The following is a 27,811-nucleotide window of genomic DNA, read 5'->3' on the forward strand; positions in this document are numbered from 1 at the left end:
TTACAGAATAGGCGCTGTTTCGGCCCAACGTCAAAGTAGAGCTTACTACGCCGTCACTTATTAGAGCAGGCTACTGTCCGAATCGCGGCGAAATTACTCTATTACGCAAATGCACGCAAAGTAATATACAACACCGATCACCTCTTCTGGAGTCACACGGCAGCGCGACAGAATTTTTCCAGTAGACGTGGTGAGTGCGCTATCCGCCACAGTTTGTTGTTCGCAGCACTCTGGGTGGTGCGAAGTGAGTGTTCACTGCAGACGCATTAACACTTTTCTTTTTTTCGAACTGGACGTGCGGCAAAGCGTCAATAGACAAGGAAAGCATTTCATTCGCCACATGTAACTGAACCCCAGCGTAGACGCCTTAAGTTAAAAATTTACTGAACTCCTTAGGTTCTATTTCTTCGAGTGTAAAGATCCTAAAGGTTTGAAACATGCTTTATGGGACAGATTTTTTTTCTTTACTTGACAGAAAAAAAATCGCTGAACTTCGCATTAGAAGTGCTGGCGTCACATTCTGGGCCCATAGAAAAGACTTGCGTGCGCCATGCGCTCTGCGAAGGTACTGCAAGCTTATTTGAGGATATACGCATAGCGAGACGGAACGAAGAGTTTAGAGGGCATGTATGTGTGTGCAATTGCGCGTAGCCTTTGCGCCTTTCAGAAATAAATGCGCGTATCATATTCCGCCGTAAACGTTTCTGACTATTCGATAATAACAAGACTACATGTTTTACCCATCCGTAGGCGCTGGATACGCATCAGAGAATTTGGACTATTACAAGAAGCTATCATCCAGAAGGCCATGGTGATAAACACAAGTGCATATATTTTGAAGCGCGTTTAACAAAACGCGCGTACTACATATTTGACCTCCACTACGAGACTGATGAGATTTGGTAAGGAATTTTCATTTAAGCTGCTCCATTGGGGAGGGGGGTGCACGTGAAGATTGCAATCGACTATATTTGCATCCACTGACAATCACATATTGTTTGCGCACTGTGATTCTAATAGGTGCATGCATATCAACCATTATTTCGGCAACATTACCTCAACAATTGAGGTATGCGCGAATCGTTGTTTTCTTCCATGAAATTAGCAATGAAAAACACCACTATAATAATTGAACTTGAGTGCGGTCAAGTGGGCAAGTAATTATGCTCGATCGATTCGAACATTGACCCCTTTCGCGGAGCAGTTTGTTCTAGAGAAACGAGACGGCTCTTTCGGCGCCGCGCCGCACGTCACCTCAGCGAGAGCGCGCGAATAGGAAACCGTTGCCGCTACTATACCTTGCTTGTGGGCGATCAGTTGTCGGCAACGCAACTGAGCTTTTGCTAACGCACTGTGCTCCAATCATGCGTCATTGAATCATGTGGATTGAAGACGTGTGCAGTAGTTGGTTGCAAAAATAGTGACTGGCATATTATTGTGTAGTGACTGACATGGAATGAATATGTAAGGCCAAGTTTGCGGAACCTTGCTACAACTATCCGTACCTGTTACCGGTACTTAGAGATGTACGGCTTTTTTCAAGGATACGGAAATTCGCTTATCCGCCAGTGTTGTAACGCCAACCTTCAAAGAAAGTGATTCAGCCCCGGAACGTCGGCAAGAGTGAGTGCCGCTCGTTACACATTGACAAAGGGATCAGCGCCGCTTCCTGTGATAGTACGTTTCGCGCGTAATATCTACACACGTATACCCTTACTGGCATGGAATCTTACGCCCAATCTATAGCCAACGTGTGAATAAGTGAATGGGATCGCACTTGAATATATGTGCACCATATACGCACTAGAAATTATGGACTACACCGATAGAGCACGAATGGTCAAAGCTAAATATTCCTTGATGGTCCACAAGAGTAAGCGGGTTACTAGCGATAATACATCTTTGCTACAATGTATTACAATCTACTAAACGGCTACGTTTTAAGCCTTACGCACAGCAATAACAAACCGATCGGAACTGAGCACGCCTGCGGGCGATTAGCCAGAAATAATCAGATAGTGACCGCACCAAGGAAATTTACCGAGTAAGAAATATGACAGTCGCTCCATCGAGATATTTGCCAAATAAAGAACAAAGATCGAAACACAGTATTGCTTGTTGAATTAATGAGTGGAAAGTTTGTCGTACCTTGGAATATATATTTAGCGTATCTTTTAAAACAGGCACTGTATACGCTGCTCACACTGTTTTAACATAGTTTCAAGGTAGAAAACGCACTGCCGCAGCGTGTTTTCTCTCCAAACTATTCTGTTCTGTAGAGTAATTTCTTTATAACGATTACCGAGGCGAAGTTGGAAAGCAGGCTGGAGCTTGTGCAGCCAAGAAACGCGCGGATAACACACGCTTGCGAGAGCGAGGGTGACTTGACCTCACGGCGATTTCTTCTCCCCTCACGCAACATATGGCGTGCAATCACGATAGCAGGTGTTCCTCTTCGCGTTCTCTGCTCCTTCGAGGTGGACACGCGACATGGCGTCACAACTGATCGGAATTCAGGTGCCGCTTCCCTGCTACAAAAGCTGGCTTTTTCGCACAATAGTACATTGGAGATTTTGCATGAATAATATAGCCTACTTACACAGGGGCACCTGAGAGTCCTAAACTCTCTCCATGTCCGTTTGCAACTCACAAAATGAATTACTATGCCATACAGAAATGAAGTTGATGATGTGTGCCGTTTGTCGGCGACAGGGCCAGTTATGGCCAAAGAGCGCCATCAGAAATAAAGTTGTATAAACTTCAATAAATCTTTTCAAACTTTAAATTGAAGTTACGATATTTTCCTACGACTGCCCCTCCCCCTACCTGGTGGCCTCTAACTACTGGCTTAACTTGTCTTTCCTGGTGCATGATCTGATTTATTAAAGAAAAATAAAACATGAAAGCTAAAATAAAATGTTTTTCTTCCCTTTGGGTGGTTGCAGCGGTCGTATTAATAGGTTGTGAGCCTGAGAAATTGCTGAAGCCGTCTGAAATTTTTTTTTTCTCTCAGGAGGAGCCAACGAAGTTACGCCAAGATATTTGTTTCAAAACGTGGTCCCGTAATGCGAGTTGGCCCGGATCTCGGTAAGCTACAACAAAACCGCGCTTTATGAGAGACGGTAAGCGTTGATTATTGAATTCATAGAGCTTCGACAATGCGCACGAACCACTGGAATTCTTAAAAAACATCGTCCTGCACCATGCCGTTTCCTCTCTCCCTCTTCATGGGATCTATTTGTTGTTTGTTCATTCTGAAACGCGCTTACACCGCCGTTATGGATCAGTGTTTAACCCTTGCTGGTGCTTAGCTAACCAGGCCTGCATTTCAAGGCGGGGAAATGCAACTCTCGCACATGTATATTTAGATGAACGGTAAAGAACCCCAGATTCTTTACTTTGGGGCCTCACAGACCATGCTTTGCTTTGGGACATTTGTTACATTTCACAAAAGGGCCCTCAAAAAGTCCCTTCAACGAACAGCAACCAGCGAATGACTTATCCTTATCGACGGTTTTTCATAACGAAGAATTCCAACAATATGCTGAAGTAAAACTCTTGCTTGGGCTAGTTGATTCATGCTTCAAGCTTGCGCTGGTTCTGTCGTTTGTGTCCTTCTTCAGTCCTGGTCTTTTGAGCTTGCCTTTACTCATCCAAGAATATATTTGAACAAACCGAAGGAAAATGCGGGACACGGCGAGTTGTTAAGAGGCACATCGAACGCTGCCCCACAATTTATTTTCGTAAAAACAGGTGACCCGTTTTTAATGTGACGTGTTTTAGACTGTTTCTTTCAAGGATGCTACATTGCCAACAATATCCGATTCAAGCCTTACGTCTAATATCATCCGTACTGCCAAAGGTTTTGACGGGTTGCAGAACTGGTTTTTCGAGCAATAAGGGGCCCTAACGAGAATATGTTGATGCGCGCGGTTTACCCTCAAGTAGGTAAAGCGCGTTTACTGTCAAGTAAACAAGGTCAGATAGGAATAGTTATGGCCTTAGTAATTATACACCAGTATTCGCTACCAGTAAATCGGTGCCTCCGAGTGGTTATTGCATTCCCTGTCTCCGCACCGCGGCTAGGCTTCATAGATTCGTATTTGCGCATATGTATTGTTCCCTTCTCTTGACGGCGAGCGCCCTTTTAGTACGCAGGCCAGATTTTGTTAGGGGCCCTACGCAAACAAATAATCTTGGGCAGAGTTAGTGACTGCAACAAGTCATACCCACTTTCTCGATACGCCATGGGCTTATGTTACTGAATTTGGCACCGCACAGGTTTAACCCATTTCAGAAAACCACGAAAGGTATAGTCGTTTCGGGCGAGGTTTTGCATTCTTTCTTTTTAGGAGATCAAACTCATGCCGCGGTAGCGAAATGTGGAAGGCGTTCCGCTGCTGAGCCGGGCGGAAATCAAAACGTGTCTTATTGGAGCTCGCTCTCCCACCACAAAGGCTCCATTGAATATTGAAATCGGAAGCTGTTCTACTATCGAGTTTTTTAATATCTGGTGGTGATAAAAAAAGCTGGGTTTATAATAAAGTGCGCGCCGAGCATGAATGGATAAACAAAGCCACCGCCTGCAGCTGTTCCTGCCAACGCAGCGCGTACTAATAGTTAATAAGTTACAGTTGTATTTCTTGAAAGATGTTCAGTTGGTCCATGGCAGGACGAATAATGGCAGAAAGGTGCGCAACAGTGAACTGCAACATGATTCACGGCCTATGACTGTCATGCTGTTTTAACTTGAAAACACCGTCCGGTGGTGGGTTCGTTGACTGGCAGCAGTCCTTATAGCTTTCATTTCAATTCGAATAAGGATATTATCACGCTTTACGGCCACGCGCGTGCATACGTACTGCAGCCTTCACGATAGGGAAGACCTAGTTCGCAAGGAATAATATTTCAGGATTACTTTGCCTACCTTGCTCCGACTCTGTCAGCCTTTATAAAACCCAGCAGCGCACTTACATAAGCCGTTATCCTGTACGTACCGATAACGCTGAACGGCACTACGAATTCCACATTTTTTCTCTCTGGGATGCTCCGTCTTGACTCTAGTTCATAGTGGCATGACACGAGAAGAGCAAAGAGAAGTGAAACTGCAAAACCCGTTTTTTTTTTATTGAAAGACATCCTGCACTTGCTAAAGTATACCTTTATATGGGCAACCCACGCACATCTGGACTAGTTGGAACGTATCCTGCCGAATTTCATTACGGACCCAGCAGCAGCGGTCAGAAAGACACGGTTGACAGAGTTGCTGAAACCGCTTGACTCAAACCAAGCGTGTGAGAAACAATGTCTCAATTTTTGTTTTGACACTGCACTGATTAAAATCTCATATACCACACGTAACGTTTATGGCTGACAGGTAGAGCGTCAGGCCGCTTATTCATGCAGAAGCTTGCACCGTTATAGTAAAAAAAAATGATTTTGATAGAGCGACCGGGTTCGTATTGGGAATAATGTACAAGTTCTTAAATACGATGAAACAGGAGCTAGAACAAAGAACTAACCTAATTTACTCGTTTTGTTTCTAACAAAAAGCAGTAATTTACACGCTTTCGTCATGCGAGGAATGCCGTTTATGTTCAGAGTATGTAGACCCAACGTGAAGCGCTTCTACGCAAACCTTTCGCAGTACAATAGAGTTTGACGATGCTGCTCCCGAGTTAGCTAGCAAAAAATTACAGCGCCGGCGGACAAGGACGAAAGCGAGAGCTGGACGCATCGATGCATTAAATGCACTTTGTGTGGAAATTTCAAGCATTTATACATCATCGACAACATCGCCTCTGCTCGTAAAAACCTCGTACTCCTTTTTCCAAAAAGGTCGTCGCTTTATCAAGCAAGTCGATTGACGCCCTGCTGACGCACCTTGGAGCGATCCGCCTGATTGTTTCTGCCTCTGTTTATTCGCATTCATACTTTTCTATGCGCATGGTAACAATCAAAGAATCATTAAAGGGCCCCTCACCAGGCCCCATAGCAAATGTTGGTAATAAGCCGGAAGTTGTTACGTGTCCTCTAGGGAGCGTTCTGCCGCAAAAAATGTTTCAAATCGGCTCATTAATAGCCGAGATAAAAATATTTCAGTGCCGCGAACCCATGATTTCAGCAGGCAGGCTCCACTGCCAAACAAGACGCTCTCTCCACTCTCCCCGTCTAGCCTTCGCAAGCGAAATTCCTTGCGTTCTCCCGTACTAGACCTCGAGGTTGTGTGACGCATACGTCACGCAACCTTTTTTAATTCTTTTTTCACCTCGCTTTTTTTTTCGGCGCTACGCACTTCCGCTAACGGCACCACACGCGATCTGTTGTCTCGTTCGCGCACCGCACGATTTTGCGCGCTGTGCACAAGGAAACATGACTAGCGGTATATTTCATTGCTACACGAATACTGAGGCACAACAAGCGGATTGCAGAGCATGATCCCGCGAGGGAGCAAGGTAGAAAATGGCATAGTTTCGGAACTTATGCATGTTACCGCTCGACCGTGGGAACAAGCAGGCAAAGCGGAAGTACATCTCTCTTGCTTCGGTGCGAAGTAAAAGAAAAAAACACGCAGACATACTGTTTGTGTGTTTTATTATTTCTCTCAACTTCAGTTCGTCAATTAAAGCAACAGATCGCACAGATAACAGATGCTGTCTTGAATAATTCTTGAAATGACGTGTCACCACGAGCGACTTCACACTGCGGACTCGAGTACGTAGGCGCAGGGAAACGAGTACGTCATCCTCGGGCCTGGAGCGCGGCGGCCGCGAGGAGAAGGAAAAACGGCGTTCGGTTTGAATTTTCACATTCTTCCGCGGCGCGTAGCGATGCAATACTTTGCACACCCGATCGTTATCGCTCAATCCACGCTCTGTGCTTGTCAGCTCAAGATGGCTAGACCTGATGAGGGGCCCTTTAAAGAAAGAAGCGCCGCGGAAATACTTTTGTGTGAAGGGGTTTGATTGCCTGTGGTGTGGCAAGGTGGCACGGAAAGTCAACACTTGAGAAGCCTGAAATACACGTTTGTGGATAGATGGCGTTCTGGGATTAGTGATGATTCACCAAGGCAAACGAATAGAGCGCGCAAGTTCTCTGCAAGGTTACTTTGGACATGCGTTGGCAACAAGCTCCACAGGGTAAGCGAAAACAAAGTCCAAACATCTGGCAACCTCACTAATTCTCCACTGAGTCATGTCGGCTTGTCTCAAGACGAAAGGCATCCTAACATACTCGAATAGGCGGACCGGTGCTGGAATGGACGTGTTCGGCATATTAGCAAGATCTACAGGACTGTCGTATTGAGCATTTGCGATGTCTCTATTTGAAAAAAACAACATGGCCCAATCGGAGAAATTGGATGTAGAGTGTTTCTTATGCGGATAAGGATAATTGATCAGGGAGGTTCTTAGCATTCAATACTCGAGAGTTGCTCCAGTACCTGCAGTCACCAGGACACTTCATTGGGAAGATATCAAGAGGTGAGGCGAAGTTACTCGAATAAAGGCGTACAATAATCACCTAATGTGAGCATGTATTTGAGTTCGCGACGAGCGATGGCGCGGTGTCCTGTTGTTAAATGTCAAGGACATGAAGAAACAGGAGGACCGGTGATAACAATGTCATGGGGTTATGATGTGCGTTACCGCGATTCCCTAGTGCAGGGCCTTGTAATTGGAGGAAATTCTTGAGGATATAATCAAGCCTGCAAATCCTACAATATTCCCTAATTTCTTTTGATGCGATAGAAGAGAGCGCCCCATTGAGTTTATAGCAGCAACAGCAGCGGCACGGTCGCATTGAAATTACGCAGACGCTCGCATCTACATGAGGCAGATGCCGCTGGCACACGTCGCCATGGGCTACCGTTCGAGGATATTAAATACAAGTTAAATGTGCCTGGTAATATCAATAAGCGCCACATTAACGTCCATATGGCACATTTTTATAGGAAATAAAGTGAACATGGTTGATTGCTTCTTTTATGACAGCAATTAAGAAAAGCCAGTCAAAGTTGTGGCGTAGACCAAAGTAGAGGGCTGGTCGCGTTTGGGCATCGAAGAATTATTGACGACTTGGAGCGGAGAAATGTGTCGCCTGAATTGCGACATGTCGACTGACTTCCGATCTCGTGTCTACAAGAAGGCAGTAACCGGCAATGCGATCTGTGACGTGGCTTGAGGCGGCTGTCAACGACTGTCAAATCTGCTGGTTCTTTGTTGTTGTTGTTTTGCCTTGAACATGACCAGGTGCATCCTGCGCCGTTACACCTACGTTACGGTTGCACCATACAGAAAGACATCCAGAGAGAGCTGACAATCTCATAAAGCGCAGCGGTCGAATTGACTGTAGCGCACCAAGCGGATGGGGTTATCACAGTTCGGTATCGGTTTTCGTCGCGCGTGTTTTGAACGCTAGCCGGAACGCGTTACGCCGGCTGCGGTAAGCGGCGCGGCATTGGTTTTTTTCTTCTTTTTTTCCTGCGGCTGCTCAACCGTGCCCGATCTCACTGCCGACTCGATTTATTTAGTAAAATGATTGCGAACGATCTTTACAAGCCTGCATCGAATCTGTGTCGCGTGCAGGTTCGTAGACAGCAAACACTTTGTAAATGAGGAAATGTTTATTTCGGTCTTTATAAATGCTCGCTCCGGGCATTTTGTGCATCCATCCAACGCTGTGGCACCGGATAAGCAGCACTAGTTCCAGTACGAAGCTCCACCGGACGGCACCAGCTGAAAGAAAAGTAAATTACAAGCACGTGCCATTTTGGTGTTGGCACCTTATATAATGATGCGTGTACATGCGAAAGTGCTGAATGGGTGGCATTACAAACAAAAGCAATTCGCTTTTACATACATGTCGCAGAAAATACCCGACTCAAATCAAACAATACCATAAAATATGAAGAAAGCATGTGATTTGCAAGCGGCCTCCCATTCCCGGGCATTAATTCGCGCGCTTCAAAGGCACAAATACACGGGCGGAAGCGTGTTTCTAAAGGAACTTCGTCTCAGCAGGCGCGAGAGTACGCTACATATACAGAGATGGCCAAATCACAGGCTCACAGCCAAATCATGCTAGACGTTCGCAGAATGCCTTATAGTCGCGCTTAAGACGAATGCGCGTGCGCGAAGCCTGTTTTCATTCGTTCAGAAGAGATAATTTTTGAGTGCTTGGTTTTTCAGCTTGCTCGGCGTTATCTTTTGCGCGCTTGGTCGGCGCAAGCGACACACCGCGGTGTTATCACTTGTGGCAATCGCTCGTCGCGTTTTTGACAAGCGTGAGCACCGAAAGAAGTTGCGGGGCCTTAAACAGCATCACAAGCTTGTCTCAGTAAGTATCAGCACACGCCGAACTTTAACCAAGACAGAGTCGCTTTTTGCTTACTGCGTCACAAATCAGGGCGCGGTGAGGGTGTCCAAAACTATCGAAATAAGTTGCAGTAATGTTGCGGCTCATAGAAAGCGTCGCAAACGCCTCCGAGTGCGAGTCATAATCGAGTGACTCCATCTTTATTGTTATATAAAAGGAAGATAACTTCTTATTTTAATAAAATAGAGTAATGTAGCGAACCGGCATTCACGTCTAAACAGAATCTAAAATTCTCGTGGGGAGCATAAGAAAGCCACAGGCCTGCGCGGCACGCACAGCACAGTCACAGCTTCAGTTGGAGGCCACTGTAAGCTGATTCAAGACGGTAACTGCGCGCATGTGTATTATAAGGTGTGTTTTAATTTGCAAACATTTCTTGAAAAAAACTCAGTTGCCACTTATGTTCGGAAAACTAGGTTGATATGGAGATGCAGTGGGACAATTCGGGCACTTTAATGGTTGCAAATAAAAAGTGCAAACAAGTATCTGTGCGCGAAGAGCTGCATTGTGTATTTGACACAAATTCCATGTTGAGGTCTTGTCGTACGCACTTGCGAACGAGGCCTTGTGCGGATCCTTCGTGTTTACGTTGAAATCACTCCTAAAAGTTACAGGCATACCGAGCTGAGGAACGAAGGTATGTGCCAAGGAGTCCGCAATCTTCGCACCTTGAGCACTTGGCGATACATACACAGAGGCAACCACAATACCCTCGGAGCTACGCACTGCACACACGTCGGAAAAGTCTACGGCGGGTGCTCCTACGAGTTTGAATGGTACACGCTCAATTCCTCATTCATATATTGCCAAACCCGATGCCCAGTGAGCAGTTCCACTCGCTGACACGACAGACCCGCGTTGCCAGTGATGCCACGTCGACGACCGCAAGTCTCGGAGAAGTAGAGTGGAGACACTCGCATTAATACGTAGTGCTGCATGACGTCAAGCCTCTGTGGAGCCATATAACGTAGGTTGAGAGAGCAGATGGCAAATCTGAGAGGCTGATCGAGCCGTGCAATGAAAAGTTGCGTGATTTTTCAAGAGGGTCAACGCGGCGACGTCCCTTGGCACGGTTTTCTCGAGGAGCGTCCGTAAGCTTGCAGCCGGACTGCGAACACCGTTCTACGGCTGACTCTGACCTGCGTGTAATGATTCGGGCGATTATCCGCCAGGAACTTCAACTCCTTGGCTTTTCATCTCCATTGGTTTTTTGCTCCTCAGCCTTCAGGTGTAGCGTTGCGCGATGTCATCAAGGAGGAGCTCGCGTCCATCATTTGCTCTGCGCATGTTGACCCTGCTGCTCCTCGCCCCCAGCCAACATACGCCCAGGTTGCTACCGCGCCTCCAACCGGCATCCGCTCAACGTTGTCTCTACCCACACACGCGCAGGTTGGTGCCGCTCCTCCGGCTAATGTCCTCTCAATACCAGTTGAGCCTTCATCGCCCCATCAGAGCGCACTATATCCAAGCGTATCGAGCGGCCTCTACTACCCGCCTTGGCGACGTTCTCGTCCTATATGCTATTACTGTGGTTATCGCGGCCACATTTCACGCTTTTTCGCGGCCACATTTCACGAAGATGAGCGTCGCGGGTACGACATCAGTCAACGTGATGCGTATTCTGCTGGGGTACCTTCTCAAAACCGGCATTACGCGTCCCCTCCGCGCCGTTCCACATCTCCGCCCACAACAACAGAGGCACCGAATGGAGACGCCGCTCACCTTCGCCCTTCCGCAGCTCCTCGTCACTGCTCCGGCTAGTCACCGCCGGCCGTATCTGTGTCTCTAGCCGAGCGCCAGATTATTGAGGAAAACGTCGCCGACATGCTGCAACGTGAGATCATCCGGCCCTCTGCTGGCTCTTGGTCATCTCCCAACGTTTTAGGAACAAAAAAGATGGCTCCGTGCGATTTTGTGTCAATTACCGAGCGCTCAACAAGAATAGGCGCAAGGATGTATACCCTATGGCTTTCATTGACGATGCCCTCGATTTTCTGCAAGGGGCCGAGTACGTCTCCAGTCTTGATGTGCGTTCAGGTTACTGGCAAATTCCGATGCACGAAGACGTTAAAGAAAAGACAGCGTTTGCAACCCCAGATGGCCTTTATGAGTCAACATTATGCCCTTGGGCCTCTGCCATGCTCCTTCAACTTTTGAGCACATGATTGACGCTATTCTGCGCAGCCTGAAGAGGAAAACATGCTTGTGCTATCTGGACGATATCATTATTTTCTCATCGACATTTGCCCAGCACCTGCAACGTCTGGACGAGGTTCTCACAAACGTTGCTAACGCTTGTCTTCAGCTAAACACCAAAAAGTGCCGTTTTGCAAGCAAGGCGATCAAGACGTTAGGTCACATTGTAAGCAAGGATGGTATTAGACCTCATCCCGACAATATTTCGGCGGTGGTTTGCTTTCCTAGACGAGAAAAGACAAAAGAACTACTCAGTTTCCTTGATATTGCTTCCTATTTTCGCCTATTTATACAAGAATACGCCTCTATAGCTGCTCCTTTACAGAACCTAATTCGTTCTCGTGCTCCCTTCGTGCGGTCACCGGAATGTGAATCTGCCTTTGACCAGCTGAAGGGCGCCCTCACATCTGTACCTGTCCTGTGTGACTTTGGTGAGACTGCACCCACAATCTTGCACACGGACGCTAGCGGCCATGGAATTGGTGCTGTTCTCCTCCAGCGAGACACCTCTTTGCGTGAAAGAGTCGTTGCATATGCAAGCCGCATACTCAAACCTGCAGAGAAAAACTATACCATCACTGAGCAGGAATGCCTAGGTTTCGTTTGGTTCGTCCAGAATATTTGCCCTTATCTCCACGGCCGCCTATTTCCCACCGTTACGGACCATCACGCCTTATGTTGGCTCTCAACACTCAAGAACTTGTCAGGACGTCTTGGTCGCTTGATTCTTCTTCTACAATAAAATGACTTTGAGATCACCTACAAGTCTGGTAAAAAGCGCCAAGGCGAAGACGCCCTTTCTCCCTGCCCGCTTCCTACAGCCGCACTTATCAATGACTCCGCAACCACCTCCAGGGACGCAATCTCTGACGTCTCTTACGGCGATTTTCTCCTTCGGCACTCTTGACCATCTCACTTCGGACGACCATGAATCATTTTCGTCCCAACAACTCGCCGATTCGTACTGTCGACGTATTATAGACCGCCTTCTTGGAGCTTCGCGCCTGCCTTACGCCAGGCTCCGTCGACAGCTGACACAATTCAAGCTACAAAATTCCGTGCTTTACCGCCATATCCATCATCCTGACGGACAACGCTGGGTGCCCTACTGCCTCTCTGCCTTCGTGCTCGTGTCCTTCAGGCCTTTCATGACGATTTGACCGCTGGCCACCTTGGCATCAAGAAAACTTATGACCGTATAAGAAGCCGCTTCTACTGGCCTGGCTTGTCTACCAGTGTGGCGCGTCATTTGTCAGAATCGAAAGCGGTCAAAATCTGCTCCTGCCGGGCAGCTACTGCCGGTCTCGTGTCCTGCGGAACAGTTCGAGGTTGTTGGCATTGATCGCTATGAGCCACTTCCCATGACTCCCGCCGGTACTCGATGGATAGTTACAGCCGTCGACCACCTCACACGCTATGCCGAAGCAGCTTGTGTGAGTTCTGCATCTGCTTCCAAAGTTGCTATCTTCATTCTTCAAGCCATAATCCTGCGTCATGGCGTCCCTCGTGTCCTTCTGAGCGACCGCGGAAAGACATTTCGTTCAGAACTGGTAGGCAAAGTGCTCAGAGCCTCTTGGCACAACTCACAAGACTACTTCAGGTTACCATCCTCAGACCAATAGCCTGACTGAGCGGTTTCATCGTACGCTCTGTGACATGATAGCCGCCTATATTCAACCAGATCACAGAAATTGGGACGCAGTTTTGCCCTTCGTCACCTGCGCATATAACACCACCGTTCCACGCACAATCGCTTACTCGCCATTCTACCTTGTTTATGGCCGTTCGCCCAGTTCCTTTCTCAAACGTCTCTTTCTTCTCTGCCCCTGTTAGTCCATCTCCATCTTCCTGCGAAGAATATGTTTCCCGCCTTCACCATTGTCGCCAGCGTGCCCGCTTCAACACCGAAGCCGGAAACAGGACCGCAAGGATGATTACGACGCATCTCATTGCGTAGTTTTCTACCAGTGCGGCGATGAAGTCCTGCTCTGAACACCAATTCACATTCCTGGGTTGTGTGAGAAGTTTTAATCGCGCTTTATTGGCCCATACACTGTCCTGGAAATGAAGCTTAGAACGACAGAAAGCTGAGTTAGTTGGTAAGGATTCATTATGCAAAAAAGAGGTGAGGCATGCAGACAGGACACAAGAGTAGAGAAGTGGACAACACTTCCTACCACTTCTCTACTCTTGTGTCCTGTCTGCACGTCTCACCTCTTTTTTGCCTGGAAATGACTTCTCCCGTTAATTATCGTGTGCCCCCTGTGGTTCCCTCAACTGACCACCGTTGCCGCTCTACCGAAGTGGTTCACGTTTCTCGTATGAAGCCCTTGACGCGGCTTTCCCCGTAGCTTGAGGCTGCGGCTAGGATTGCCACTCTCGTGCGGGGAAGTTGTTGTTGTTGTGGTTGTTGTAGCCTGTGACATGTGTGGCTCCTACCCACGATGGGGGATTGACCAAGAAATGGGTGAATTATTCCAAATTATTGTGGAGCATAAATTTCCTAATATCTATGGGAATAGCATTGAATAGTGTAGAATTACCTGTTAAAATAAAATCAGGAAGGTCATGTTGAATGAGCAATAATTAATTGAAAAGTAAAAACAAGAAAAAAGAATTTAGCAGGGCATTCGTTTAGATTCTGTAAGGAATGTTTGGACAGTGAAGCGCGCATCCCTGTAGCGGAATCCCAAAGTGGACGCCCCGAAGGAAAGAATTGCAGGTTCTGTCAAGTCCAGGCCAATTATTCGAAAAGGTATCTTCAACAATCTTTTTCTTAACGTAGTAAAGTGGCGACAAGATAGAAGAAAGTGCTGTATCGTCACCACCTCATCACAAAAAGAACAAAGGGGGGAGGGAACCAAAGCCGACCTGTGTAAATAGAAATTTAGGGAGGGAATGCGGCTGGGTAATTTGGTGAGACAGACCTCAAGCATCTTTCTGTAACAGGATTCGCTATGCCAGGGAACTGCCAGGTGCTTATACTCTGGAGAAGCAGTCAAATGTGGGTTTGATAAGGCTAATCTAATTGATCGCATCCGAAATCTTGCCGCCGTAATCTGTGCTGTCACTGGTAGAATAGGAAGAACAGGGCCGGATAGTGTTGCATTTGCCATTGAATCGGCAGTTTCATTAAAAAACAAACCTTTATGACTAGGCACGCAAATCAAATGAACACATTGCACATGGGCAGGAACTAGTAAGTGGAAGAGTTTTAGCATGGGTGACTCATTAGTAGCGGTAAGGCAAGAGCATACAGAAATGGAGTCAGTAAGAATAGCAGCCGTTGTAATCATTTGGTCTAATTTACGTAAAGCTAGAATAACTGGTAACAACTCAGCCAGGAAAATAGGCACAAAATCAGGCAATCTTAAAGAAAAAGTCCAGTCGAGTGCAGGACAATATATTCCAATGCCAGCTTTTTCCTCTCACTGTGAGGCATCGGTTGCAATGATAATGTTTGTTTCTAGGGTGCTTAGGTGGTCTTGCAACATGGCGTTTAAGATGCCGCAAGACGGTAGTTTCGCGTGGTTGGGGAAAATGTCATCGAACCTGATCTCTGGATAATTTGAATGCGTAATATTAGGAAGCACATCGCGTATTTGCACATTTAGTGGTTCAAGTAATGTTTGCTCAAATGTAATCTGTGGTCTATGAAACCTGGGCCAATGAACAGGAAAAAATAATTCTGGATCGGAGATAAAAATAATTTGAGGACGGTTTAATGGTGATTCATATAACCTTAAGAAGGTCTGAACGCTCAGAAGGTGAAATCGGCATAATATGGGTGGGATTCTAGCTTCCAGGTATAATACGGCATTTGCAACGTATTTTGGAAGGCCTAAGTACAGACGTAGTGCCTCTCGTTCTAACAAAACTAGCGGCCGAAGCTTGTATGATGGAACACCTGAGAATAAAACACACCCAAATTCTAACACCGGACGAACGTACATTTTATATACCATTAAGAGGGATTTTCTTCGCATACGTGTTCTTCGATTGCTTTACTTGCGCAAAATGCCCATTGTACGAGCTCGTTTTGTCGCAATATATTCAATATGCGGCCGCCAGTCAAGATTTCCGTTGTAAATAACTCCAACGTACTTTAGTGACTCTAATTGTGGGATATCTTCGAGATGATAGTTAAGCGATACGTATACTGTGTCTTTAACGGAAAAAACAACTATAGCACACTTATTAGCATTTAGGTTTAAGTGTAAGCTATCCAGGCAGCGTTCCAGTTCCCTTAAATACGACTGCGAAATTTCGTAAAGAGAGTATATGTCACTAGCCATAGAAAAAAGAGGCATTGTCATCAGCATAAATGTAGGTACTGACACCTGGGTGAACGGGGATTCTGTTCAGTAAAATATTAGATAATACTGGTGAGAGTACTGATCCCTGAGGGAATAGTTAGTGTGGGCATTTATTGTGCACTTCTTCATCTTCTGTGTATTGTCATCATCATCATGTATGTGCCCTTCTTCTTCATCGTGCGTGTAATCGCAAGGTCGGCCCTTAACTCTGACGTCACACATGAAATAACAGTTATTGTTAATTAACCGCAGGAGCCTGTTAATAATTCATTCAATTCAATATCGCCAATATAAATAAAGAGGCATAGTTCATCTTTTTTCTATTGCAAAAATATATATTGTAAACAAAAATTTTGCGCCTATCTTGCCCTGAGGGATGTGTGCAGTTGAGCGCAGACGTTGACATACCACGAGATCTGCAGAAGAGCTGCATATTTTGTCAGCCCCGCCACATAACGTGGTTTTCGCATTTCCATTCTCCGTACTCGTATGGGCGAACAATGTTGTAATTTACGGTTTTGCTGGCTGCGTTTAAGGCCGTTTTGAAGTTCAGCGATTCATGAAATTATGTCTTCCATAAACTTTTGTAGTTGTCTGTACATTAGGCATGGATAATCCTATTGTTGGAGAAGACAGTTTTAATTGAATCGGGCAACACCAAAGGCGCAAAAATGAACGGTGCCAGATGAAAAAGCTTGAAAAAGGTGAGTAATTGAGAACAAACTAGTTGAACCATGCGTTGCCAGAAAAGCAAAGGGTGCCACTCGGCTTCATTAGCGGCCCTCTTGTGGCCGCAGTATCATTCGGAACAGTTACACGTTGCAACAGTCTTTCTCCCCGGACACTTCAAGACGTGTCGTTATTCCTACCATTCGAAGAGAAAAGAAATATTCGACAATCTTCAGTATTGAATTCTCGAATCGAATGCGAAGTGAATAGCAAGGGCAATCATGTTTGTATTCAAAATATCGAGCATTACAACACCATTACTTTTCCATAAAACTGCAGCCGCAAATATTTACAATGGCGAGATCAAGTCCACCTCGCCCGTGGTGCCACCGATGCACAGTTGGGAGAAACATTTTGTGCCATAGAATATGTGCTCGTCAAATCACAATTTCTTCTGGCAAAGCGGCGGCGATGCCAAATTGTTGCAATACATTACATCGGTCGAACAAGCGCACGTGAGCTCTCCGACATGGAGCCCCTTACCATGCTGCGTGGAAGAAAAAGAATAATGCTGGCTCTCCCGTAATCGAGAGTCGGTGTAAACATGAAATGGCAACCGACAAAGCAGATTGGTAATCTTAACATGGGTGTAGTGCATTTTCACAACGGCACACGCCACTGCGCCACACGGCAGCCCACCGCACCACACCCTACTGTGCGCTGGTCCATATGGAGGCTGCCCAGCTAGAAGAAAACACAGCAGCACCACAAGCAGCGAAAGATGCCAGGGAATCAGAGCAGACTGTCCAATTAGAAGATGAGAACTGCGTGAAGGCGCGCCACACCACATGGCGCCATCACTCGAGGCGACGCAAGACCTTTGCCGCGGAACTAAGAGACCATTGGCGTTCAGAAGAGCACAGGCAAATCTGTCTTAGCGTCAAAAGATCACGATAAATTATATGGTGCTCTGTATCCGTCTTTCGAACGTGGCCCCCTATTGGAAATGGCAAATAAAATTTCAACTTACTAGAAGTTGAAGCTTGAGTCACATTAGGAAGAACTCAGAACCTGTATTTTTTGTAACTCGTTTAGGCAGTAACTAGCGCATGTAATGCGGTCCTGTACAAAGAGTTGGGAGCCAGAGACTACATTTTCTTAAGCTTCGACTGGTAGCCCGGATGATCTCGTCTCGTGCTCGCAACTTGCCCGTATGTTCTCGTTTGAGTACCCGAAACACCGCTCTGGCTTTTGGCTAAAGGCCACTTGAAGGTCGCCGAAAACGGTATCTAAATTAATGTCATGCTTAAAAAAAAACCTCTGTTCACGGTTCGTGCCCAAAATTTGGCTCGAGGGCGCGCATGCTCCTGCCTTGTTCAATTAGTGCGTTTTGAGATATTTGCAATAGCAGGACTCCGATAGTATATGTACGCCGTTGAATCTTCTTTGTTTGCTGCTGGTCGTGCTAGTCTCCCTGTATGGGCTTCCAGAGGGAGCGCATATTGATCTAAAGCTATGCGTTAATGTCACTCCTCATGCGCGAAGCCAGACTTACCCCGGTGGTAGAAACGTATGGACGTGGTTCAAAAGCTTTTTTTTTTTTCTATATGCGAGTTGCGATGGAGAATATGCGTGTCCTTCATTCGCGCGTAACGCACACTTTTGAACTTATGATTGTGAAATGAACTCGAAAAGCTCAAAACTAGGCGGTATGTTGCAATGATAACTAGGGCATAATGTTTTTCACAACTTCATCGGCGACACGGACAAGTAGTGCTAGAAAATGCATGCGCGTGCGCGTCTTTCTTTTTTTTTTTTTCAGAGCAGCCCGCCAATTAGACAATCACCAAGAAAACTGTTCAGTCCTGCGGCTACGCTATTGACCACTGGGAGAAGGTCAGTTATTGCTGAGCGTCGTACACGGTCAGTTATTGCTGACCGTGTACGGGGACCCTACATCGTCTAATTTTGTGGCCCCATTGAGCATACCCTCGGCGAATTCTTGTGATTGCGCGCGATGTAGTGGTTCACGTTCTTGCGAATTCTCTTTCTTCCTGCACTTATCGTGTTTTCGCGAATCTCTAGATATTTTACAGACGCGAATCTTTAGGCAAGTTGACATGAGCGAGCGTAAAGCTCAGTGTAAGTCGCTGTTACAAGCAAAACGGTGCCCATGGGTAAGAAAATCATTGTCACAGCCTAATTAGGTTGCCTAAGTGGAAAGAAATGCTGGGTGAATTGTTTCGAAAGATCTTGTACTCTTTCTTTTTTTTTTTAGCAAAAGGAACGTCTGACTACATCCTCTATCACTGGACGCCTCGAGAGCGATGCGCCGTTTTGCTTCTCATATTAGCAGGTGAGATTATTTTCCTGGTGTATCTTTCAATAAGCAAAAGATATCGACATAGTTGTCTTTAAGAAATGTGCAATTGTAATAAATAATTGCAGTCGCTTATTTGTAAGCATTCGTCAGTCAAGAAAGGCAACGCGGCAAAGCGCCATCTCACGTATGCAGCATTGTTGCATAGAAGTTGTTTTAAGAGGAAGCTTTAGCTGACGGCATTTATCTAAATACATGGCAAAAGAGGCATCATTTCTGACGGCAACCAATGCACGTAATTTGATGAACTTTTCTGCATTGAAACGAAAGTATCAAAATCAAGTTGTATATTAGGTATATTTCTTAGACCATATATTCCTTCAACAAAAAATGTAAAATTGCAAAATAAGAAAAATATCAAGTTTCAATCTCTGTAATAAGCATCAAAAATCGATACCACAATTCTGTGAACTTATCTGATAATGCATCTAACATAAGAAAAACTGGTTCTCCACGAACTGCTTTAAATTCAAACACTAGTCGGTCAATAAACGTTTGCAAAACCATTCAGAACATGTAATAGTTTTAAGGAAGATAGAACTTTATGCATTAAATTTGCCCACTTTAACACCTCCAAAAGTACGCGTCACTTAACTGCGATAATAGTTTTTTGGTTTGGTTTACACACTTGTAAACGGCGTCCTAATTCTTTTTCGTAGCAATTTTTTTTTTAAATTCCGAACACTAAATCGAAATTCCGCCTGAATGGGGGAATTTTGCAGTCACTAGAGTTTTGCCTTTGCCCTCAAGTGCAAAGAAAAAAATCATTTAGGTTGGTGCAGCGGTTTTCTCGCAAAAGCACTTCTGTGTTTACATGTATTTGAATACGAAAATAACGAGTTATCGCCGGGTAAGTTGACTCATAACGTTGGTAAATCATACTTTTCATGCAACGCACAGGGTGACATAAATAGAACGAGTTTTCCAAACGTAAGCGCACTTCTTGTTATATTATGTAAACAATAACTAAAGCTGGCAATAAACTTTTAGGGCTGCAGAGTGTATACTTGGGACACTATAATGTAAAGCTGTTCTAATTTGCTTCTATTTCATTTCGGCCACTGGCCCTCCAAAATTAGTCACGCCGGCGTGAATGACCTACAAAAGCCAGGCTTGTTGCGAAAATAAACTTAGTTGTGAGTGGCGCCCGTCTTGTCGTTTGTGTTCTTCTTCCTAAGTCCTGGTCTTCTGCGCCTTGCCTTTGCCTACTTCAAGCATGAACCAACTAGCCCAAGCAAGAGTTTTACTTGAGCATATTTCTTCTACAGTGGGACCTTTCTTTCATCAAAGCTTTCGCACCGATCCTGCCATATTGTGCGTCAACTTGATCGCCGTTCCAGCTTGCCAGTCTCGAGTGGTGTCGTATTGCTTGAGAAAAAAGCTGGTGCCTTTGGAAGTACAGTCTATCTTCGGCGTCTCGGAACCGTCTTCTGGGCACGTCAGGCGCGTATGCAAAATACTCAAGTCCGAGTATTGGAGGCAAGTTATATTGTTTCAAGATTGGCTGCGTGTGCTTGGTGCTCTCGGGAAAGAACCAGAAAGCGAAAACAGGCGGTTGCAGCAGATGAAGCGTCTGGCAGCAACGTCCACTGAGTTTCTTTGGCATCGGGCGTTCGTGAGCCTAATATCCCGGTCAAAAAAGTCTCACGATGCAAGCACCGGCCAGGTCACCGTGCTAGGAGACGTAGCTCTGCCTAGACAAGTAGAGCGCTTTTTGAAAAAAAGGACCGAAGTTCAGCCTCGCACAAGGATCCCAGCGCCAAGAAGTGCTTGCCATGGTGAGAAGAGTGGCTAGCCACGGAAAGAACCAAGAAGAAAAAGAAAGAATTGTAAGTGACGGTGTTTCCTGCCTGATGGCGAGTGGTGGATCCATTCTGCCGAGAAAGCCTCACCTCCAGAGGATTTCGCAGGTTCTGAAGGACAACGACCTTGTTGTGCTACAGGCCGATAAGGAGGGTGGCTTTGCTGTTATGCCGACTGGTGTTTTTCGTGAGAAGGCCTTGGTTGCTATAAAGAAGAACTTCAAACAAGTGGCGTTCAAGGTTCGGAAGCAAAAAGGTCAGGCTCTTCAACTTTTGGGAGAAATGAATTTGGAAAACCTGCACAAGATGGCAAAGGAGGAAAAAGGGAGGTTTCTTGAGATCTTCTTCACTGTGAAGACACACAAGCCTGAATGTCCGCTGCGCACCATTGTTTCAGAAAGGGGAACATGGCAACGCCTGGTTAGCCGGTACCTTCAGACACATCTGGGAAACGTGGTGAGCGACGACCCTTTCCTGGTGCGTAGTTCTCTGGAGGTGCTGAAGGATCTGGACAACTTGCCGCCTCGTCAATACAATGCGTTCTCCATAGACATTGAAGATCTCTTCTATTCGGTCCCTCACCAAGGTCTCTTAGCGGCGGTCAGGGACAAGATCCAATCAAATGGTGAAGTCCGCTTCCAGAATGCGGCAGGTGTAAGCGTGGACAATTTCCTTTCCTTATTAGAGTTCTACCTGAACTGAACCGCCATTTTGTTTGAAGGCAAGTTTTATGTGCAGAAGAAAGGGATATGCATCGGTTCTTCTGTAGCTCCTGTCCTTTGCGATATCTTCCTATCTGTTGTAGGAACTGACATCAGTAATAATCTTTGTGATCCTCATGTAGTGTCTATTTACAGATATGTTGATGATTTCTTGGTCATTTTGAAGGACGTCCCTGAGCACGAATTAGTTTCTACCGTTGAGAGAACCATGAATATCTTCTCGAACCACAGTCAGGGTCTCAGGTTTACCAAGGAAGTTCCGAGCTGCGGTCAACTCCAGTTCTTGGATATCAGGCTAGTGTTTCCAAAGGAAGGCCTTTGTTGGATGTACAATCCGCGTTCTTTGAAAGGCCTGCTTCCGTTTGAGAGCGCCCATTCCAAGATTGTAAAGCGTGCAATTGCTTCAAATTCTCTGCAAACGGCTTTAACTAAGTCTTGCATCCATTTGGTGTCAAGTAGCTTTAGCACTCAAGTGCAACGACTACAACAGGCAGGCTTCCCGCCATGTCTGATTTCAGCTGTCTGCGAAACGATGCTCCAAAAACTAAAGCACCCGCCTCTTATCAGGGAGCCAATTTCATGCAGTTCTGTTGCGGTAGTTCCGTACTTTCATAAGGTATCGCACAACATTAAGAAAGTGGCAAGTAGGCATAACGTTCAGGTTGTTTTCTCGGCGCCTTGCAAGCTGTCTAAGCTTTGTGCCATGAACGGAGAGAAACGCCCGGCTTGTCCAATCCAGCATCAGAAGAAGTTCACTGAATGCAGGACACGTGTAGTCTACCAAATACCCCTAAGCTGTGGTCGCAGCTATATCGGACAAACATGTCGATGTTTCAATGAGCGTGCAATGGAACATTGTCGCAATCTGCGCAACAAGGAAGGAAGCTTCCTTGCAGAGCATTGCAGAGACTGCTCTAATTGCCGCCCTCTGTTTGACAAAACTAAATTTTTGAAGTATGGAAAATACAGGTATGAGCGGGAAATTGTGGAAGCCTTTTTCATCAAATAAAGAGGGGAACGCATGCGTCAGCAGGCCGTCCATTATGCTTAGTGACAAGGAGACGACTTTTTTAGAAGGTTTCATTTAGGCCTCTTGTTAGAGTGATTTCATTTGTTTTACCGTCTGTCTTCCTCTTATTTAACTAGTTTTTATTTTGCTGACGATTTTCTAGTGGCTCTTAGGCTTTTGTTGATTTTTTTTTTGACGCAGACGCTGTTCTTAGACCTTTATCGTTCATCAGTTCTGTCCATTTCATTGTTTGTCGCGTGGTTCTTATTTCGCGCGGTTACACGTTTTATCAATTTTTGGTGAGTGATTTTAGTTTTGACGCAGACACTGTACTTAGACGCATTTTTCATGTTATTCCCGTGTTATTCGTTGGTCATTATTCCCATAGTCGTGCGGGTTTTATCACTGACTGGGCCTTAGGCGTTTGAAGTGTGTTATGTTGTGGATAGATTGGTTGGTAGTGAAGTGTAGACGGTACTTTTTATGTCTGTTTTTTTTGTCTCCGTTGGCTTGGAAAAAGGCTGTACTAGATAAGTTGCCGCCTGTGCTGATCCACGTGTGGTTCTTGTTTGCTCTTTCGATAGCTGTGCAGATAACATTCCTGAATGGTCCATAGATTGCTGTTTTTTACTTCTAAAATTTTGTGCGTGACTCGGCGTGAATGACCTACATAAGGCAGGCTTGTTGCGAAAATAAACTTAGTTGTGAGTGGCGCCCGTCTTCTCGTTTGTGTTCTTCTGCCTAAGTCCTGGTCTTCTGCGCGCTGTCTTTACCTAGTTCAAGATTGTAGCCCGCCGATCGCTCTGTCACTGGCTACTTGTAGCTGCCAGAGAAATCGAATTTAGTTGCGTAAAGTCACGATTTTTACGTGGCAGTATAACTTTGACGAGTACTTCCAGGACGTGTGCAACTTATTTATGGCAACTCTTTTCCGCTGACGATAGATCTTATTAGTGTTTTTAGCCTTCCGTAGCACGTTTCTGTGACTTTCCAGCAGCCATTACGAGCAAAGCAAGGGGAAGCGGACTAATCACTGATCGTGCCACCACTATCCTAAACCGGTTATCTGTTTTCAGTGCGATAGCTCGGCCTTATCGAAACCCACTTCAGTTCTGCGCATGCCTAACGTGTTTGGAGGCAATTGATAAGAATCTGTCAAAGTAGACAGTTCCATTTGCTTTTTAAAGCAAATAAAAGTGACCTCCTATAAGTGAGGAGAGCATTTGTGTTTTTCAAGCTTCGGCTGCCCGTCACCACCCGATGCTTGCGTCATTGATTACGCAAATTGGATGTCCGGATATTCTTCTTTCTTTCTCTTATTTATTCATTTATTCAAGACATTCCTTACAGAAATGCCTTGGGGGACGCGACAAAAGGCACTGAACGTGCCTGACTGGGCCTCGCCACCCTTGGCAGCAGCAGTCACACAAGAACATAGAATAATTGAAATACGAGACGTTTAAATTATGGGGTCCATGCGCAACTATTGAAGCAAACTTTGTTCGAGCAAAACAACTGATTTCTACGAAACATGAAAAGAAGAGTCAAAACGTAATATTTTTTTTTTCCCTACAAGTGGCACTCAAGAGTTTCTCTGACGAATTATCTCATAGACGTTGTACTGTGACCGGCACTTGAGCCGACGGACCAACAAAACAAGTCCGATGACCTGTGTTCCCCCCGGGCGGCTTTCCTGTAATTTTCCGCGTAGCCAGAACATGACTGCGGCAACGTGATCAACGCAGCCATGAAACTAGTATGTGTAAATTATTCGCTCTGAAAGTTAATTGAAAGGCGCTCCGAAGCAGAAATGCACCATCTTTCTTCATCGCCAGCTTTCTACGCAGTGCTCAAACCATCGCCAATCTGTTTAACGGGGGTTAGGCGTGGTAAAGCCGAAGAGATGGCGCGCCCACTTCTCTTTGAACGTAAACAAAGATATGCATTCAGCAACGATGAAACTGCTTCTGTACTTCAGTTTTGTTCAGGAGCGATGCAAAAAACAGAAACACTCTTATTTCGTACAAGCATCGACGATACAATGCAGTGCCAACACAGGTACGGGCCTATGGCGCTTTAATGTAAAACTATTCCAAACTTTTCTATTCCAATTCTGCTATCAGCCCTCCACGATTGGTGAAAAACTTTTTTCGACCACCCCCACTTCACCTGTCTGTCACGCGACGTCACGAAAACCGCGATAGTTCCCCATCTGATATGATGTGTACACACTGATATGCATGATTTGACAGAAAAAAGAAAAGGAGTTATTTCTTATTCGACCCCTTTTCGCCATTAGCCCTCGGCTATCGGTAAAAAGTTTTCGGGCTGCACCCACTTCACCTGCCTGTCACGCGACGTCACAAAACCGCACAAACTCACCGCGTCAAAGTGACTGTACGCGATAAAGATGCATTAATATGCCGAACAAAACTGAATTTTCTTCGGAATAGCCGCAGGTTGCCCCGTTCCGAAAGGAATAAAAGATGGCTGCCGCCCATCGCTGAGACGCTGGTTACTCACACCTGCCGGAGAGCATGGGTGTATTTGCGAATAAAACTTCTTGCGTGGCCGTGTAAGGTTTTCGAGCACTTTCGGCATGTTTACCACCCCATTCGGCCAACTCTTCTTTCCTGAGGGTCAGTTTTAGCGTCATTCTTAAGCTTCCGTTGCATGCCGCCGTGATTTTCGACCAGCCACCGCAAGCTAAGTGAGGGAAAGCCAACCAATCGCAGACGCCGGCACCACCCTCTTCATCCGGTTATCGATTTTCAGTGCACTGGCTCTGCCCCAGTGAATCCCTCTCCACTTGACCGTGCTCCTCGCCTCTTGTCAGCCAATTAGATACGGCAAGCCGCTCAGTCTAGGCAATGTTATTTGTTTTTCAAGCAAACAAAAGTCACCTCCTATGAACGAGGAGAGTGTTTGATTGGTCTGTTCAGACAAAAATGCGGGTGACCGCCCGGTGCTTGCGTCGGTGGTTACGCAAATTTGACATCAGGAAATTGGAATAGAAACATATTGGAATATTTTTACGTTATAGGGCCCCTATTCTAGATTGCAGACTGTGGTTTGCACTCGTTGGCATTTTCACAAACGAAACGCGACTACGTAGAGTGCTGTATCTGTGTATAGCTTTTTGGCGACCAGTTACATAAATCTAGACATGTGATGCTTACCTAGTATGCCGAAATGCCAATAAATGGCGCCTTCTTCGATATTGCAGCGTGAACAAACCCGTGGCTTGTTAAACAGCAGAAACATGTTTCATAGAGAAATCAGTTACGTAGTCTGACGTGCCAAATTCATGACTAATGATGACGCACGCCGTAGTACAGGACTCCGGAAATTTCGACCACCGGGAGCTCTTTAAAGCGCTGGGATTCATTAAAGATGAGAAAGAACTATGCAACTTATCGGTAACATACCTGTTGCGCTACGGTGTTCCCGTCGCCATTTGCCGAGGAACCCAGACGTCAATTAGGCTGGTGTAGGTGGAATGTGACTCTAGCCATACGTCTTACATCGTATAATATGCAAATATCACACAATAATTTTTGTCGCTGCTGCGTGGTTTCCATACGTTTGAGAGGAAACAAATTCGCCTTACGTGTAGTTTGGTATTAAAGCTTGAAAACTTGTGTTTCATAATTTTGTGCAGCGAATGTGCAGCGAGAAACAGCTGTAGAACATAGCGAAAAAAATCACAGCTTACTATTAAGCGCGCTCATAGCGCCATCGTGGAATTGCAGTGCGAAAACAAGTTCGTCTGACTGCCGACGAGTCTGCCCTCAGCGATTCACCACCAATAGGGCTGTCGACGCACTGTTTGCCGACTGTTGCCATTGGCGCAATTTGGCCGGAATGCGACCGCTATGGAGACTACAGTCATGGAAAGCCCGTCAACCGAAGTCGGTGTCGTGACGGTCCAGTTTGACCATGCCTAGGCAGATTGTTTTAGAAGAACAAAACAAGCCGCAAAGAAACAATCGAAATAGCTGCGGCCATGTCCTGCTGAGCTCTAAATGGCAGGTTGAGCCCCTGCCACGGCAGCCGCATTTGGATGCGAGGCAAAATGCAAGAATTTTTGTTTACTTAAGAACAGGTGCACGCTAAGATATTCCTGGAGCTCAAACTCATTCTGGAATACCGCCCCCCCCCCCTCCTTATGGCGTGCCTCATTGTGAGATCGCGGTCCCGACACGCATAACCCCACAATTTATTTTAAGATGTTGTGAAGAACAAGGAGTTGCAGAATACTCAAACACACTAGGTAAGTTCGAAAAAAACAAAACACGGCTTCATCGAGAAGTTATCAATGAGACAGGACGTGAGCGGTGGAGAGCTGCACTATAATTTACCCACGAAATGGGTGCAATTTTACACTAGTTTCTATAGTATATCTTGTATAGTAGCATTCATGCTTTCTATAGTAACTTCCTGTGGGAGTATACAGTATAAAGATAACAATGAGACACAAGTGGCGAGGTATTGCTAGAGTGCCCACTTTCGTCCTTCTGTATTCGATGTGTAGGGGTAGAATTGAAGACATGAGCTTTCACGCTCACTATCAAATTTATTGTACAGAGCTGCAATGGCGCATTGATTACAGGAGTTACGTAAGTTCAGGATTACGTAATTTCCATTTCACAATGTGGTGCTGCTTTTGTCGCTATATTAGCCTGCTTTTAAAGAGGCGTTTCCACGGCTCTGCAAAAAAAAAAAAAAACTGCAATGAGTACGACAAAACCTACGCCCGTTTCTCAAGCTGTGTTTAATCTGCAGTCGGGCTACCACGACCGTTCAAGATGTAGTTTCACATCACACATTAATTTTTTTGACGGAATCAGTTTGTCGGTCTTTTGCTTGGAGGGCTTTGGTTGTTGCTCGTCGTTGTCAGAAGTCCATGCTGTAAACGTCATGCCGATGTCGGCTCCTGCATCCTGAGGCTTTTGAGCGCCGTTATGTGTGTGGGTTTATAGAGAACTATGTCTTGTTTGTTTCTTTTTTAGGAAAAGTGGAGTGTGAGATGCACATCTGGGAGGATCATACTAAACTCATCGTGCCCCAGTGTCAAAAAGCGTATGAAAGCCGCTGTGGCAAAAGAAAATACAGTATATACAGCTCACGTTGCCATCCGTGAAAAGAAAAATGAGCACTCCTGAGTTTATTTGGGAACGTTTTATGATGCAAAGTAATATGCAATAAATCGAATTGCACGTACCTGCCCTATGTCCCCCTGCTTCTATTGATTTTCTCTATGCATTCATACTACATTATGGAACAGCGAATATGCCAATCTCCCACCCGTCTGAATTACAGGAATCAAGGATGTAATCAGC

The 27,811-nt window shown here is 45.7% G+C and overlaps 1 long non-coding RNA gene across 1 annotated transcript; it reads left to right on the forward strand.

Annotated features, from left to right (window-relative positions):
- Positions 1-278: 278 nt before the first annotated feature.
- LOC129385760 (uncharacterized) lies at positions 279-27,811 on the forward strand. Its single transcript, XR_008613307.1, has 4 exons — positions 279-902; positions 3,014-3,087; positions 18,835-18,912; positions 27,482-27,811. It is a non-coding gene; the product is annotated as an uncharacterized lncRNA (long non-coding RNA).

The sequence above is a fragment of the Dermacentor andersoni genome, chromosome 7 (assembly GCF_023375885.2).
Source record: "Dermacentor andersoni chromosome 7, qqDerAnde1_hic_scaffold, whole genome shotgun sequence".
NCBI classification, from domain to species: Eukaryota; Metazoa; Arthropoda; class Arachnida; order Ixodida; family Ixodidae; genus Dermacentor; species Dermacentor andersoni.